We start from the raw sequence: 16,057 nt of genomic DNA on the forward strand, positions 1-16,057 counted from the left end.
TTTCCCCTTAAGTGTCGGCTTTTTATATTTCTTTGTTTTGTCTTATACTAATTCTTTCTCCTCTCATTTCTTTCATCTGTTTTTTTTTTCTTCAATGAACATCTATTCATAGTATTGGCCACCTTTGGCCGCCCAATCCTATTGTAGTATGACGATTTTTATTTTCATCATTGCATTTAGCATGTGTGCACTCTTGGCTTTCTCTTTTGGGGTTGGTTATTTGGGTGGTTTTACTTATGATTCCTCATATTTTCCCCTTAACTTTTTCATTATTTTGCTCTATTTTTCTTGTCTAGTTTTTACTTTGTCTTTGTTTGTTTTTTTTCTTTTTCTTTTGTTTGTTTCTTCTAGGTACCACAAGTGTAATTTTAGCTCCTATATTGCTCCATCTTTTTCAATATTTGATTCCATTTTTGTTATTTTTAGGTAGCATTAGTACTGATAAAATGCCTACAGAGACTGAGGAGGAGTTACCAACCCCTACACCCGAGCCCAGTATCTCTGAGGAGGGCAACTTCCATTCCCAATACCAAGTATTGGGGACAATTGGGCAAGGGGGCAACGCCAAAGTCCTCCTGGCCCACCACCGGCTCACAGGAACCCCGGTGGCTGTCAAAGTTCTGTGAAAGGACAAGCAGTGGTTCCAGCCAGCCATGATGGAAGCAAACATAATGAGAAAGATCAACCACCCCAACATAGTGTCTCTCATACAAGTTATTGAAAAGGAAACGAGAATATACCTCATAATGGAGCTGGTGGAAGGCCAAGAACTCTACCAGTACATCAGAGAGTCAGGGCACATAGAGGAGGATGAGGCCCGGCAAATACTTGAACAGATATTGTCAGCAGTGAGCTACTGCCATGGAAAGGGGATTGTTCACCGAGACCTCAAACTGGACAATATAATGATTGATTAAAAACAAAAAGGTCAAAGTCATCGACTTTGGGCTTAGCACCCAATTTCAACCTGGAAAAATGCTAAACCACCACTGCGGCACGTACTCTTTTGGTTCCCCTGAACTCCTCCTTGGCCATCGGTATGACGGGCCGAAGAATGATATGTGGATTATAGGAGTGGTCTTGTACTGTATGGTAGTGGGAAAGCTCCCATTTGATTCAGTGATCACCCAAGAACTGCAAAGACAAGTAGTGGCAGGGGTATATCCTGCTCCCTGTGGGGTTTCAAAAGAACAGGAGGACCTCCTTAGTAAATTACTGAAAGTAAATCCCAACTATAGACCAACAGCAAGAAAGGCGATGAAACACCCTTGGTTCAAAGAACACTGGAACGGATTGATAGGTCCCTATGAAGAACTGCTTCCCTTCACACCAGACCCAGCCATTTTGGATGCCATGAAAAGCATTGGATTCCAAGCCTCTGTAGTAAAACACTCTTTAAAACAAAGAAAATATAATGAGGAAATGGCAACTTATTTCTTTCTACAAAAGCAGGCTCCCCAGGGGGATGGCTGCACAGCCCAGGCACAGCAAGTGAGTCCCCTTGCAGCCCCATTCCCTAGCCTTGATCCTGATGCTGCTTTTAGATTAGAACAAAAGAGGAGTGAAAGCCTGCCAGTCCTTGGCACCTTGCGGGTGTCATCCTCCCACGGTCACGTATCTCACTATGGCCAGAATGCTCATCCAAAAGGAGGCAAAAGATCCACTGTGGCTGGTCGTCTCAGGCCACTACCGATGACACCTACACAGGACCACTATCACAAATGTGCCATGAGTGTCCCATGCATTCAAACAACAAGCATCTTCAGTGAGAAGAGTAGCAATAAGGAAATCAAAGAAGACAACCCACTCTCCCACAGAGCCCCTTAGAGGATAAGCCCATCCCCAGCAGGGTCCAACCCAGAGGTTTTAAGGGGTGGACCAGGAATATAGCAAATGCCCTGATAAAGCTGTGTTGCTGCATGCCAAGGAGAAAGAAACCTCGCCTGGGGCAGAACAGAATCTCCCCCCAGAAATGAGCCACAGGGAGAGTCCAGAGAACAAGCAGCAGGCATAGCCCAGGTACCTTTGTGCTTTGTCCTTTTCAGTTTGCTCTATGCTGGTCCTTCCTCTGTCTCTGGTTTCCATTTTCCCCACAATTCTTACCTTGTATCTTCTCTAAGTTCTTTATGAGGTTTCCCCAACACCAAGCCTTCTCCCTCTTCTTGATTTCTCCTCTTCCCAGCAGGGACCCAATAGGATTGATGAGTTCCCCACTCTACAGAGTTGTCTTGTTGACCCATCCCTTCAGATGGACTCCAGCTCCCCCTTAGGCCAATAGCTCCCACAGGGTGAGGACTAGAGGTTCATGGGCTCATGGACTCCTCCATGGGCTACTGATCTTTTCACATGTGGTCATCAATCACAAGTGCCTCAGAACAGAGTCTTATGTTTTCAAATGTAACATCCCATTCCATTAAGCCTCAAAATTAATTAACAAGGTTTGTCATTGAATAAGTATCAACAACCTAGTTTGTGGGTTATTGTTGATGGTCAGAATCCTGCATGCATGCATATTGTTTTGCATACTGGTTTTATTTTTGTTCCTAACACCTAGTGATCTATTGAATTTTATAGGTAATATTTCTAAATGGTTTCTTTCAAAGACCTCAACTGAGAAGTAGAAAAAAGAAGTTATAATATAGTAAAGCAAATCAAAGCCCCAAATTGTAAGCTAAGAATTCTACCTCACTGTCTTTTTTGCTTGGAATAAATTGTCTTGTCTATTTCACAGTGTCATCTGGAAATTCTTTCATGTCCTCAGTATAATAAACAGTAGGTGATTTCAGACACATGGCAATGGAAAAGACACCAGCAGAAACTACAGCAGCAATAGGAGTAGCAACAATAGCAGAAGCAGCATTAGCCACAGCAGCAGCAGGAGGAGGAGAAGGAGGAGGGTAGGAGGAGGAGGAGGAAGAGGAAGAGAGGAGGAGAAAGAAGAGGAGGAGGAGGAGGAGGAGGAGGAGGAGGAGAAGGAAGAGGAGGAGAAAGAGGAGGACGAAGAGCAGGGAGATGATTTTGCTTCCCTGTCCCCGTGAGAATTGCTGAATGACTACTTCTGGACACAGATATCATGCTGAGAACTGTATATCAAAATGATTTAACAGAATATTAATGTTCATAGAAGACATGTCAATATTCCTGAGGGCATGCAGCCCTGGAATAGAGAGACAGATGGCAGAGGCAAGCAGTGTGGAATGTTCTTAATGAGGAAGACCTTCTCAAAGCTGATGATGTAATAGGTATGAAGGAGCATTTCATGGGAGTCACGGTCCCATTCCCCTGTGTTAGGGCACACAGAGCTCCTAGCCTTGCATCCTGCGTGAGAGGGGACCTGGAATATTCCCTGATCCCCACAAGGTCCTGGATTGCTTGGTTCCCCCTCAATCATGGTCCTCCCTGTGCCCCATGGGGTCTGCAGCTTCTATGGGCTGAATTTATATCAGTGATTAACTAGAGCTGGACCACAACCACACCACAGGCAAGCCCTGGGCACTGAGGACATTAAGAGCAGCAGACAACATCTCGTCCACTGCTTCTGACTCTGCTCCACAAGCCAAGGCAGCTCCCACACAGCAGGCATCCAGCCTAACTCCCAGCAGGGAGAGTGTGAGAGTCTGTGGATGAGCCCACAGGGGCTACAGGATTCTGTGGGAAGACATCTGGTAGCTTCCGGAGCAGCTGCAGCAGCCAGGACACATGGAACTACATTGGAGGTGAGCTATAGCACCAGGTAGCGAAGAGCCTGATCTGAATCCCTGGGTGCAGGCTGGAATGGTCACTCAGGGCTAGCTTTTACAGTAAAGGCCAGCCAAGGGCATACAATGTGTCACTAACATTCTCAAAGTCTTGTCCAGGAGAAAAACCACTGGCCTTGACCACTAAAGTTGAGTCCAGACTCATGGTCTACAGGATAGCAGATTGAACTGAGTCTGAATTCCCATGAGTATGACCTCTGGCTGCTCCCTAGGCTCAGTATAGATGAGCATGAGAAGGCACCATTGCTGAGTTTGCAGGAGTAGCAGAGAGCTCGGAATACATGACCCACTCCTAACCCAGACTGGAGCCACTCTGGGGAGGAGATGGCATCATTTGAAGATGGGCTTATGCGGGACACTGTGCTCTGGTTTGTGGCACATACAGCTCCTGTCTTTCTTGCTGACAGTTCAGATCCTCAGCTGGCCTCATCACGGACAGTCCCATGAGGAGTGGGTGTTTGGTTCCTGCTTCACAGTTAGGGCAGGAACAAGCCCAGATGCAGTGAGTAAGGACAGTGCTTCTGTCTTGACCCAGCTTCCTTGTCCTCCCCCCTCCCCCAACTCATATCAGGAGCCACCCAGAGACCTTCATAGGAGTGTGGGTCATGTTAATCGGAATGCCCAGCTGGAGATCAAATTCTGGCTAAGGTCTCCATACAGCCCTGGTGGCTCCCACACCCTGCCTACCTAAGTTTTCCCAATTGGGTCCTCAGGGTCGTGGAGAATCTTCTACAGGCTGCCCTGAAGATACAGCCAGTTTCTTGGTAACTTTGGGTTTAGCAGAGGTTCTCTACTTCAGGCACAGGGCCTTCCAGTGAGAGGGTTTGCTGAGTGGCACACCAGGACCAGAAAGGTGTAGAGCCCTCCAGTGGTTGACATGAAGTACTGCAGGAGTTTATTTCCTGATTTCTTCACATCTACCTTTTTCTAAAGGCTTTTTGTCAGACACATAGGGACCTAAGAAACTTGAGTTTGCACCCCCATATGGAACCCAGGACACTAAACCAGCAGCCCTGTTAAACGTCGGCAGAGGACAGTCTGGGCTCTGTGTTTATAGAATGGCTCTAGACTGGTATGAAGACTGATTGACCAGCCAGTCAAGGAGAGTTAGGGACAGTTAGAGACTTGGAGGAGAGCATGAGCGGCAGACACAGCAGAGTCCAGGCCAACAGTGGAACCAGTTCATTTAATAGAGAAGCATATGCCCTCCCAAAAGGCTGTCAGCTTAAGGCACTGCACTGAAGACCTGACCCAATAACATGCCCAATTTACACATCACCTGCCTGTGGCTTGTGTAGGGTCCTCAGGGTAGATCCTAAAGTCCATCATGGCTGAAAGGCAGAAGTTTTCACATCATTGCAATGTGGAGGCTACTCTCTGCTGATGGGACCCACACAGTCTGTGAAAAATTTTGCTTAAGTGAAAGTTGGCCGTACTTGAACTCTCTGGTCTTCCAGGGTAGTGTGTGTTGACCACATGCAGAGCCATTCCTGAAAAACATAAGAGCCAAAATTCAACAATAGGGAGAGAATCCTATGCCAGATGGAATTCCTCAGGCCAGTGCGGATTCAGAGACATCCTATGCCATGGCATGGAGGCTCACAAGAACTTCTAGGATCAATGTGAGCCACACCAGAGGCCACAGTCCACCTTGGAGAACATTAAAGTATCTGGAATTATCAGGGACCCTAAGGTAGGTTTGTCAGGATATGGAGCTGATGCATGTTGGGATGCTTGGAGGATACAGCCTAAGGCAACATAGAGGAAAGTGTTTTATGAGTGCTAAGACAGAGCAACCACACAGTCTGAGAACAAGTTTGCTTAAGTGAAATTTGGCCGTCCTTGAACTCTCTGTTCTTCCAGGGTAGGATGGCCTATCGGGCCCAGGACAGAGCGACTATGCCAGCATTACAATGGTTTGTAATAGAGATGGAGAAGGTGTCAGGATGGGACTTGGGCAGTGGATGGAGCTCTATGACTGCAAAGCCTGCCTAGGCTCCAAGGACCCAGAGCTGGCTGCTGCAGGAAGTCCTAGATCACAACTCTGCAGTTCCTCTTCCCAGGTCTTGCTTTTAACTACTGTACCCAAGACAAAGCCTCCCTTGCAGGCTTACCAGAGCAAGAAAATGAAATGGCCACCTCCTGTAACAAGAAAGACTTCTAGAAGAGGAAGGAGACATCAATACATTCACAAAACCTTCAACTCGAAATTTGTCTTGCCAATAAGTGTGCAGGGATAAAGGTAAAGCAGATATTGAGGGACCAACCAGTCAATGACTGACACAAAGTGAGATCTGTCTCATGTGACAGACACAACCTCTGATGCTATTTATGATATTCTTTCTGATTTACTTGCAGACAGAAAAGTAGCACACCTGTCTCCAGAGGCTTCACTCAGCAGCTGAAAGCCACAACCAATCCTCAGATGGAGCTCGGGAAGTCTTGTGGAAGAGTGGGGGGAGAGTGACAAGGAAACTGGTTGGGTTAAAACACTACAAGAAGTCCCCTACCGTCAGATACCTTGGACCATGGAGTATGCTAGAGCCTGTGCAACCAACCCCAGAGCCGGGTTAGCTATCTGCCGTTGGTCTCCATGTGGGTCATCTGACAAGTAGATCCAGGACTGTCTCAGTCTGTGTTGCCTGCCATTGGATCTGTTCCCCATACCCGGACTGCCTGATTGTAAATCTGTGGGGCAGAATGTGCTCGGGCCACCTGGGACTAGATGTCCCGGGGTGGTGTGGTACCCAGGGACTCTCCCCTTGTCCAAAGAGAAGGGAGAGCATTATGGTAGAAAGGATTTGTAAGGTGGGACTGGGAAGGGAAGAGGGAGAGTGACTGGGATCAGGATGTAACCTGAATAAAGAAGACATTATTGGAAGTAAAAAAGTTAGCCCGGAAAATGGAAAGATTGGTAAGTGGCTAAGAGCACTGAATGCTCTTCCAGAGGTCCTGAGTTCAAATCCCAGCAAACACATGGAGGCTCACAAATGTCTCTAATGACATCTGATGCCTTCTCTGGTCTTTCTCAATACAGCTACCCTGTACGTATGTATAACAAATGAATGAATGAATAAATAAATAAATAAATTTTACCTAGTCTTAGTTATCAGGCAATGAATAAAATGTCGAGAAAATGTTCAAACCCATGTCATGGATTGACTGTATCTTTTAGATCTGCAGGAAACATCTCAAGGAAGAACAAGAGAGGCTGGAGAAGAATGGGGAAGGGTTTGATCCCTGAAGTTCCTCAGTGTCCACTAGCACAGCACTCGTCTTTGGGAGGTGACATTTTTCACTCTTCCAGACTGTTGCACCAATCAGAATTACAGGCTCTGTGGATTAAACTGTAAAAGAGGACAGTTGCTCTTGGGCCAATATGGATGTTCCTGACCTCTCAGCAAGCTCACTGCTGACTTTTGAGGTCTCTGGAGGGTGAGCAAAATGAAGACACACAGAGTAGCCTCAGGTTGAGTCAGCCAGGCCCAGAGGGCTCAGTGGTGTCTCTCAGATTCCCAGGCCCTCCCTGAGATTGAACACTCTACACAGTGTAAGAGGATTAGGGGATAACCAGGAAATGAAGTTGCTCAGGTGGCAAACTCCGTAGGAGGGAAATAAATCACAGTGGGAAGCTTCAGGACAGTCAGGTGAACTGAGACCTCCACAGAGTCTAAGTCTAGACTCACAGGCATTCATCTGTCCACAAGTCTCCTAAACACAGGCCTTGACTGACCTGCAGTCCTGAGTATGTTATCATACAGTGTCCCTTAGAGAGAGGACATACTTTCCAGTCAGGCCTCTTCTGTGTCACACTGAGACTGGGTTTGTGGTACAGCCGATGCAGATGGGGACTGGCCACAAGTGGCAGTATATCCCAGATCATGCAACAAATAAATAAATAAATAAATAAATAAATAAATAAATAAATAAATACCCACTTATCTCACTGCCTGCAATCCTCATTGTCACCACAAGGGAGCGCTGCTTTGACCTTCTTCTCAGAAATAAAAGCTGACTTCCCTCAGAGAAATGGATGGATGGATGGATGGATGTATGGATGGATGGATGGATGGATGGATGGATGGATGGATGGATAGACAGAGAAGTGATTTGACTTAATCAGTTTCTTCCAGGCCTACTTTTCTGAGTTAAACACCTTGGACATGGCTGCTGCAATTGCTTGTTCTTCATTTCTGCTTTCTTTGGCTGTTCATTGAAGGGAGCCCCCTAAGAATCTGCTCATCTCAATAAAGGCCCATATGTGGAATGTACAGCTTCTCAGTTAGGAGCTGAGGGATTCTTGGAAGGACTTCCCAACATCCCCTCTGGGGCAGTTGCCAGTGTTCTCTACTTCAGACAGCAGCTGCATGAAGCAAACACACACCTGTCTGAACATTCCAGCTTGGGGGCACGTCACAGTGCACCTGCCCCAGGGTCCCTGCCAGTTGCACATGCCACAGGGCCACTACTACAAGATCCCTTCCCCAGGATTCATGCCCCCTTGCATCTCCCCCAGGATCCCTGCTCTGTTGTAACTGAACCAGGGTCCCTGCCCTGTTGTTCCTGGCTCAGGGTTCCTACTCAGTTTTACCTGCCCAAACGACCCTGGCCCACTGCACCAGCCTCAGGGATCCTGTCCCATTGTACCCGCCATGCTGCACCTTCCTGAGAGTACCTACTAACTGTCCCGAGGTGGCATTTTTCAAAATCTAATTCAAAGATCTTGCCAGTCAGAACCCATTGTCTTTGGTAACACTAAGTAGATATTTGCAGGGCTTCCTCACCTACACTTAATCAATCCCTTCTCTCAGTTGTCCATGTGGAAGCAAAGATACTAGCAGCAGAACATGGAATATTCATCCAGGATATCAGCACCCCTAGAATGCTCATGAGATGGGCTGCTGTGACTGTGACACAGGGGTGGCAGGGAGGCTTTGACACTGAACAAGCCCAGAGTGCTGCCCCTGCTCACATGTGTGCCAGTACCTTAGCCTAACTCTAGATGTCCTAAACTCTGAGAGGAGGAAGGGTATCTTCCTACATAGAAGCTGTTCTCTGAATCTGTGCTGAGGTCAAGGTCAATTCAGAGTGTTTGAACATGCCAGTTCCAGCCCCTGAGGGTTCTCTGCCTGCCTGGTGTTTTGTTGTGCTTTGTGTCTGGCACAGTGAAGATGTGGTCCAAACTAGGAATATCTTTGTAGACAACTGCCCTGTGTTCCCATGTTAAATTCAATTAGTGACTGACAGGGATCTAAATACCAACAAGACAGTGCCAGGACCAAGAGTTCCAAAATGAAGAGTAAATGGGGCCTTGATGACATCTTGTGCAGATCTGACAAGAGTCAGCACACACAATTCTCCTGCACATCCAATGCTTCTTGGGAAAATCCTGTGTCAAGGGCAGGTGATGCCTCATGAGAATGAACTGTCAGGGTAGGACAAGACACTTGGGACTACTGTTCTGAACTCACCAGTCTCAGGTGAATGGACTTTGAAAAGTTTTCAGAACACAGGATAGGGGTGTGTAAGCAAGTGCAGGTAATCCTTGGGAAACACATAGTTACTGAGGAGGTTCTGAGAGCTGTTGGATCCACTCCTGGATAAGGCAGCATTGTGTTCAGGGGGGTAACAAAGCAGGAGCCTGCTGATGCTATTCACACTATTGCATGGGAACAGTAACAATGCCCTTAGGTGCAGGATGTCCTAGCACTCTCAGATCAAGCAGACAGCCTAGAGCCTATTAGGCCCATATCCCAAGAGAATGCTGCTCATGTGTGAAGCTTCTATAGCCAGGAAGCTGAAGCAGGGAACATCGACATTGTCTCAGTTAGGGGTTTACTGTTGAGAAGAGACACACCATGACCAATGCAGTTCTTATGAGGACAACATTAATGAACACAGGATTGTAGGTTCAGAGACTCAATCCAGTATCATCAAGCTGGGAGCATGGCAGCATCCAGGCAGTCATGGTGCCAGAGTAAGTGAGAGGTCTACATGTTCATGTGAAGGCTGCTTGGGGAATATTGGCTTGCATGTGGATAGGAAAAGGGTTTTAAAGCCCATGCCCACAGTGACACACATACTTTAACAAGACCACGCCTCCTAATATTGCCACTCCCTGAACTAAGCATATACAAACCATCATAGACATCTTGCAGGAGGGTGGTACTGTTCTATCAGAGAGAAGCCTCTGCTCCAGTTAATATATTGAGGACAACCCTGGATAGGGCACAGAGCCCTCCATACATCCTGGGACTCAGGGAGGCATCCTATGAAAGAGCTTTTTCCTAGAAGGACACATGGGTGTTAAGGCCTTCCTTCGAGCCATGCCGTAGGGAGTCTCCAATGCTAAACTCTGTCTTTTTGCAGAAGTGAAACAATAAAAATTCACCCTTCACAGTACAGTGAATAGCAAAAATGGTGAAAGGTGTAAATAGAACCAATTAGTACCTGAGCATGAGGATTGGTTTTATATGAAATGTGGGTAGGTGCAGTGCAGTATCCTCCTCCATGTCCATACATGTTCAGTAACTACCCTGTTCGATGCTGCTTTCCACAGAACCATCTGGAATCCATTCACTGAGGGACTCCATCCCTGGACTGGAAGCTACCGGTGGGACTTATGTATCGAGGTCTCCCAGCCCAGGGACAGGGATGCATAGATAAAGTGGAGAGAAGCAGACTGGAATGGTGCAGAGGTTATCCTGCCAACAACCCCAAGCCACCAGCAGCATGACAATGTAGAAGAGCAAGCAGTTTCCCAGCCATCCTCACTCCCCATAGACAGACTTCTTCCAGCCCCTCCTTATGCCAAGGGAAAGAAAAGCAAAAAAAGCAGGAGCAGGGAAAGAAAAATTGCTCTACTCCCAGGAGCCAAGGACCAGTCCCGCCCACCCTCCTATCTGAGCCCATAACCAGCTACAGCCCAGTCCTGGGCTCATCTCTAGAGGCACATGGACCCAGGCAGATGAGCCCTTGAATACAATCGGCTCCTCTACAGCATTCTATGTGTGTCAGTCCTGAGTCTGTGATCTGAGGTGCTCTGCACAGCTATTCAGAGAAGTCTTCTCTTGATCTCTGTCAAAGATCTCTCTGTTGGATATCAGAGGAGAGTGTCCACCCAGTATCACTCTTGGGACTGTGGCCCTCTAATGTGTTAGCCCATGTGAACCTGCCCACAGAGCCCCACCTGTCCTTGTGCAACTCCTCCTTGATCGCCTTTTATAGGAAGATATTTAGAGTCCCTTGCAGGAGGCAGGGAAAATGGCACACAGCTGAGGGTGGTAGACAAAGCTGGGAACACATCAAATATTGAGTTGGTGTGAGGCTCCCTAAGCCATGCTTGGGCAGGTCTGTGCCAGCGATCCCATAAGACACTTTGATTCTCACCATGTACACAGCAGGAACCAATTGCCAGGCCTACCCTCTGCCCAGAGCAAAGGGAGATTGGAACTTGGATTCCAACCCTAGCCCATTCCTGCAATACCTGACCTTGTAATCCTTGCTCCCTTTGGGGCTCAATAGTCCCCCTCAAATGTAGACAGCAATGTCTAGATGGTGTTCACAGCTTTTCTTGCCTGAAACTGTGCTGTGTTTGATACTACAAACCAGGAAGTAGGGACTTGAACTTGAGATCACTGACTCAGGCTAGGGAGGACTCCAGAGCACCTGAGCTCAGCTGCAAAGGCAGAAGCTGAACCAGAGTGAGCAGAGGTGGCACATTTTGCTGTTTCTTTCCTTTTCTGCAATCAGGCCTTTCAATGAACACTACAGATGAGGATCTTTCCTCCCAAGCTTAGTGTCTGCAGTTATGAGGGTCCTCTCCAGGGGATTCAAAACCCCAGAAGAGTCTTCAGAAGGAAAGGGCTACACACTGCACTGCCCCCAGCACTCTGAAAAACAGAGACCCTTTCTGGGCTTGGGCCAGTCAGTGTTCAATAGTTAGCTCTGGCTGCACTGGCTGCTCACAAATAACACAGCTGCCTGGGTCCTGTGGCCTGGCTGTCACAGACTGTGATTGAGAATTTATTTCAACGGTGTCAGCATAGCCACTCTGTTCCTTCTGGTCTCAGGTTGCACAGAGCTCCTTGTCCTCATACACGCCTGTTGCATCATTGGACCTTAATATTTAAAGTGAGCCCTACACTCAGGATGGACTTGGTTTTCTATACATCATGCCAACCTCTGTGTGAGAAGAATTGTCTGCATGTTTATGCATACCCCCTTATGTGCCTAGGTGTCCATGCATACCACTACCCCATGTACTGTCAGGGGCCATCCTCTGGACAGGTCCTCACGCCTGCATGTCAGACCACCTGTCTTCAAGCCCCAACCCCTCCCCACTCCACAGATGCTGAGCTTATGGGCTTTGCTGATGCATCCAACATTGATGGGGGTTTGGGGGATTGAAACTCAAGTCCTCACCCTTGGGAGGCAAGTGCTCTGCCTATCCCTGCAGCTTTGTCTCAGGTGTTTGATGATAACCTAGAGCCTTTCTGAGGGCTTATGAGAACAGTGTCCTCTTGATGGGTCAGTTTAGAAACACAGCTTTGTCGTTTTTTATTTTTATAACACTGTACCATCAGTTTGAGGCTAATAATTCAGAATTCAAAGAAAAAGTGACACAGCGAGCATAGACATGAGGACTTTAAAGCAGGAGGCACAGCAAAAATTCAAAACAGAGAACTAAGGAGAGTAAACATCTTACAGGCTTTGATTTCTAAAAGCCTAAAATCTCTCCATAGCCCACAGAAGCCAGAGCCTTGAAGCCCTTCCCAACCATGTCATGACAGGTCCTATTGTGACCTCATGAGGAGCGACTGTGAGGAGGTCCAGCCAACAGACGTTAAGCTGTTGCCAGGCCTGGACCTCTTTGAGTGCTTTGAGAGGAGGTGTGGAGTGGAGCCCTCTGCGACTTGGTTGTATCTAGTGAGCTGTGTGTGGTTGTATCGGATTTTACTGTACTGTGCATATGTGTATGTATCAGTGTGTGTAAGAGAGTGTGTGTTGACAGATTTGCTTGTGTGTGAGTGTGTGTACACTTTTGCCTGTGTGTTTGTCAGTATATGTAGGAGTGTGTGAGTTTACAGGTTTGTGTGTATGTGTTTGTATGTGTGTACCTCTTCTTGTGTGTGTGTGTCCCTGTGTGTGTGTGTGTGTGTGTGTGTGTCTGTGATGTGCGTTTTTCCAGGTTTGCTTGTGTGTAAGTATGTGTGTGCCTGTTCCTATGTGATTGTGTTTTGTGTGAATCTGGGTGTAAGAGTTTGTCTGTGTGAGTGTAAGTACACTTTTGTGTATTTCTGTGTGTGCCTGTGTGTGCTTCTGTGTGTGCCTGTGTGTGTGCCTGTGTGTGTGTGTGTGTGTGTGTGTGTGTGTGTGTGTGTGTGCACGTACCCATCCCGTTTTACCTGCACCTCAATGCAAGAGAGTGTAGAGGCCAGAAGTCAGCCCGGGCTCCTGTTCCTGAGGTAGGTCCTCAACCTCATTTTCAAGACAGGCTCCCTCTCTGGCCTACAGCTGCCCAAGTACCTGTGTTGGCTGACCAGTGGCTCCCAGCAATTTGACATGCCAACCCCATAATATCAGATTAAAGGCCTACGTAGACGGCTGGCTGCTTATTTATGGATTGATTCTTTTTTCTATGTGTTTAAGAGATAGAATTAGGCCATATATTCGCAAGACCACTGGCTTTTTTCCTTATTGTGGTTTTTTTGTTTGTTTGTTTGTTTGTTTATTTATTTATTATGGATTGCTGGATTCATTTTGGTGGTGGTTTTTATGTTCTCACATGGTATATTATTGCTTTGTTTATTTACGTTTCTGCACTCAGATGAGTCACTCTATCTCCATTTTCAATATCCTGCGGTTTCATCCTTTTACATTATTCCTATTTCTCTATTTATTGAGTACAAGCAATCATTGGCTTAGACTTGATACAAATTTGCCCTTTGTGACACTTTGACTCTTCGGCCTTTGTTTAAGGTTTTTGTTCACTGATATTTAACGGCCTTATTCCTTGTGTTTGTTTAATTTTAATTTTCACTATTTTGCTCTGGAGAGTTGTGGATTTTTGTGGATCACTAGGTCCTGAAATTCAATGGAGTTTCCCCTTAAGTGTTGGTTTTTTTATATTTCTTTCTTTTGTCTTATACTAATTCTTTCTCCTCTCGTTTCTTTCATCTGACCTTTTTCTTCAAACTACATCCATTCACAGTATTGATCAGCTTTGGCCGCCCAAATCCTATTGTAGTATGACGATTTTTATTTTCATCATTGCATTTAGTATGTGTGTGCTCTTGGCTTTCTCTTTTGGGGTTGGTTATTTGGGTGGCTTTTACTTATGATTTTTCATATTTTCCCCTTAACTTTTTCATAATTTTGCTCTATTTTTCTAGTCTAGTTTTTACTTTGTCTTTGTTTTTTTTCTTTTTTTCTTTTTCTTTTGTTTGTGTCTTGTAGGTACCACAAGTATAATTTTAGCTCCTATATTGCTCCATCTTTTTCATTATTTGATTCCATTTTTGTTATTTTTAGGTAGCATTAGTACTGATAAAATGCCTACAGAGACTGAGGAGGAATTACCACCTCCTATCCCCGATCCCAGTATCTCTGAGGAGGGAACCTTTCATTCCCAATATAAAGTACTGAAGACTATTGGAAAAGGAAGCCATGCCAAGGTCCTCCTGGCCCACCGCCGGCTCACAGGAACCTGAGTGGCAGTCAAAGTTCTCCGAAAGAACAAGCAGTGGTTCCGGCCAGCCATGACAGAAGCAAACATAATGAGAAAGATCAACCACCCCAACATTGTTTCTCTCTTACAAGTCATTGAAAACAAAACTAGAATATACCTCATAATGGAGCTGGTGGAAGGCCAACAACTCTACCAGTACATCAGAGAGTCAGGGCACATAAAGGCGGATGAGGCCCGGCAAATATTTGAACAGATATTGTCAGCAGTGAGCTACTGCCATGGAAAGGGGATTGTTCACCGAGACCTGAAACTGGACAATATAATGATTTTTAAAAACAAAAAGGTCAAAGTCATCGACTTTGGGCTTAGCACCGAAACACAACCTGGACAAATGCTAAACCAGCACTGTGGTGCGTACTCTTTTGGTTCCCCGGAACTCTTCCTTGGACTTCTGTATGACGGGATGAAGAATGACATGTGGACAATAGGAGTGGTCTTGTACTATATGGTAGTGGGAAAGCTCCCATTTGATTCAGTGATCATCCAAGAATTACAAAAACAAGTTGTTGCAGGGGTGTATCCTGCCCCCTGTGGGGTTTCAGAAGAACTGGAGAACCTCCTTAGTCAATTACTAACAGTAAATCCAATGTATAGACCAACAGCCAGTGAGGTGATTAAACACGCCTGGTTCAAAGAATACGGGAAGGGGTTCACAGGTCGTTATGAAGAACTGCTTGCCCTCAGGACAGACCCTGAAATTTTGGCCGCAATGAAATGCGAGGGATTTCAAGCCTCTGTAATAAAATACTCTCTAATGAAAAGAAAATATAATGAGGAAATGGCAACTTATTGCTTTCTACAACAGCAGGCTCTCCAGGGGGATGGCTGCACAGCCCAGGCACAGCAAGTGAGTCCCGTTGCAGCCCCATTCCCTAGCCTTGATCCTGCTGCTGCATTTAGATTAGAACAAAAGAGGAGTGGATGCCTGCCAGTCCTTGGCACCTTGCGGGTGTCATCCTCCCACGGTCACGTATCTCACTATGGCCAGAATGCTCATCCAAAAGGAGGCAAAAGATCCACTGTGGCTGGTCGTCTCAGGCCACTACCGATGACACCTACACAGGACCACTATCACAAATGTGCCGTGAGTGTCCCATGCATTCAAACAACAAGCATCTTCAGTGAGAAGAGTAGCAATAAGGAAATCAAAGAAGACAACCCACTCTACCACAGAGCCCCATTAGAGGATAAGCCCATCCAAAGCAGGGTCCGGCACAGAGGTTTTAAGGGGTGGACCAGGAATATAGCAAATGCCCTGATAAAGCTGTGTTGCTGCTTGCCAAGGAGAAAGAAACCTCGCCTGGGGCAGAACAGAATCTCCCCCAAGAAATGAGCCACAGGGAGAGTCCAGAGAACAAGCAGCAGGCATAGCCCAGGTACCTTTGTGCTTTGTCCTTTTCAGTTTGCTCTATGCTGGTCCTTCCTCTGTCTCTGGTTTCCATTTTCCCCACAATTCTTACCTTGTATCTTCTCTAAGTTCTTTATGAAGTTTCTCCAACACCAAGCCTTCTCCCTCTTCTTGATTTCTCCTCTTCCCAACAGGGACCCA

At 46.5% G+C, this 16,057-nt stretch overlaps 1 pseudogene; it reads left to right on the forward strand.

The window, feature by feature from the left end:
• The first annotated feature begins 975 nt into the window (after nucleotides 1-975).
• LOC134484870 (sperm motility kinase Y-like) lies at nucleotides 976-15,870 on the forward strand (annotated as a pseudogene).
• The last annotated feature ends 187 nt before the right edge of the window (nucleotides 15,871-16,057 follow it).

This window comes from Rattus norvegicus, chromosome 1, assembly GCF_021556685.1.
Source record: "Rattus norvegicus strain SHRSP/BbbUtx chromosome 1, alternate assembly SHRSP_T2T, whole genome shotgun sequence".
Classification (NCBI taxonomy): domain Eukaryota; kingdom Metazoa; phylum Chordata; class Mammalia; order Rodentia; family Muridae; genus Rattus; species Rattus norvegicus.